The sequence below is a fragment of the Lactuca virosa genome, chromosome 6 (assembly GCF_052849685.1).
Source record: "Lactuca virosa cultivar CGN04683 chromosome 6, Lactuca_virosa_CGN04683_v6, whole genome shotgun sequence".
NCBI classification, from domain to species: domain Eukaryota; kingdom Viridiplantae; phylum Streptophyta; class Magnoliopsida; order Asterales; family Asteraceae; genus Lactuca; species Lactuca virosa.
This window is the reverse complement of record NC_136431.1, coordinates 221,034,152-221,036,352: the sequence shown is the minus strand read 5'-3', so window position 1 is coordinate 221,036,352 and position 2,201 is coordinate 221,034,152.

The following is a 2,201-nucleotide window of genomic DNA, read 5'->3' as shown; positions in this document are numbered from 1 at the left end:
AGATTGAGACGAATCGCTTTCTCGAAGCAAAAGACATCGGCACGATGGGAGACTCATCCGTCCTATGCCGATTAGGACATTGAAGCTTTTCATGGAGACTGATATGAAATTGATGGGGAAAAGGAATAATCGTCTAAGCACATCTTATGATTCATGTTTTGAGGACAAAACAGTGATGGGACCTTGATAAAGTTGCTTAATTTGAATGCTACCGCTCCAAGGTATACTTTTGACAATGATAATCTTTGACTGAAATATAATGGTTGCCACCATTGTCGATATTAAGATTACACAGAGTTTGGAAAATTTGACCTAGGAGTAGGTCTATAACATACCAACAGAGGAACAATTTGACAACATAAAGAACTAGTGAATCGGTACTTGTAAGACAAGAATGTCTACAGAGAAAAGAGCTACTTAGAACATAAATAGGAAAGCTATTCTTTAAACCAAAAGGAAGGACAAGTAGAATATTTCCTACTGGCGACGGGCACTTCTTGGGCGGAACCTTAGGTTAGTCAATTGGCGCTCCATGTCCAGCAGGCGACTCTCGTATACCGATTGGCGTGCTCGGAGCTCTACGACCTCAGCTCGAGTTGCAGCTAGCTCTCGCTGCTGGGCTTCGTTGTCTCTCAAAATCCTCCCATGAGCAACCTCGAGACTGCGAATACGGTTTGTGTTGGCATCCGAGTCCGCCTCGAGTTCTATAGTTCGTTGAATGGCAGCCACGTTCATTTCGACATTGCGGGCCACTCGGCGGACTATGATTGGAAGGGCTCTATCTGCGGAGCCTCCTCCATCCACATTGTGGAAGCGGTGATCCCCATTATACGGGAGGGGTTGGCCTTGTTCGTGACTCCACCTACCCAGGCTCCCGACCCACATAGGCGTTGGGCCTTCGAGTATAAGCTGAGGGTTGGGGTTTGGTATTGGGGCCACTGGGGGTAAGTTCTCGACTTCTGGTTCCGAGTCAGTCTCTTCAGGAAATGGTTCGGCAATGCCATTGTTAAAAGGGATTTCATGGTTTCCTTCTGGCTCTGGTTCGATCCATCCATCATCTCCTTGGTTAGGAAAGTACGGGTCGCCAGGAAGATGGAATCCAACCATGCTATCTACGCGAGGCGAGGGTAAAGGGATAGTTAATAGGCATCGAATCTATAATACTTCTAATGTATTATAGTTACATGATTGATTTTCCTGGGTAAAACTCCGGTTCGGTCGTTATAGCACCCTAAAATACTCCTACAGTATTTTAATCCTTATGTTCGGTTCTAGAACTCTTCTGGTATCTAGGTAAGTTTTAGGCTTGCTGCAACACCACAGTCACTCCCAAGCACATGTTGGTCATGTCTCGACTGAATATAGTTGATCAGACTATATCACCCTAGACATGATTACATAACCGCCCAGGTTTAACCGCGATGTCCAACATCCAAATACTTTTGTTTTGTTCTACTTACGACACGGATTCTGATACTCGGGTATGCTTATATACTTTTATAAAAATACTTGTATTTTTGAAAGTATACTTTTAGTTAGAGCACTTAGGCCCCTTAATATTTATAGTTGTAAACCATGTAAGGTTCGGTATACTTAGTTCGCTATAAACAAGGGCTCTGATACCAATCTGTCACACCCCCAAACCGGAACGGCGGAATCGTTCGGGGGTGGAGGACGTCATGCGTAGTATCACAACAATTGTATCATAGCAAGCATAGTAAACACAACCAGACATCGAATACATATATGAAAAAGGTTTACATTGTTTAATACATAGTTTTGTTCATATCAAAAGCAAAATAGAAAGACGCGACTCTAACGCTCCGACTTCTGCAAAACTCCTGGGAGTACCTGTCTACTAATTCCCTGAGAATACAAGCAGTTTTAAAGAATATCAGCATAAAGCTGGTGAGTTCATAAGCATTTGGTTTCGATGGAAAAGAGTTCTTTGAATCCTTTTGAAGAGTGTTCCTCAAGAAAATCCTATATTTTCTTATGAAAAACGTGTTTGAAAACTCATTCCTTCCATGACTTCCAGGTTCGTACAGGATATGTACAATCTAATGAGTCATGGAATGAATATGAATATCCGTTGGTTGTAAAACAATTCGTTTTGAATAGCCGGTTTATCCCGGGAAAATCCTATATTTTCCCAAAAAGGGTGGTTGGTTGTTTATCCATTTTAAAACTGAGGTTTGCAA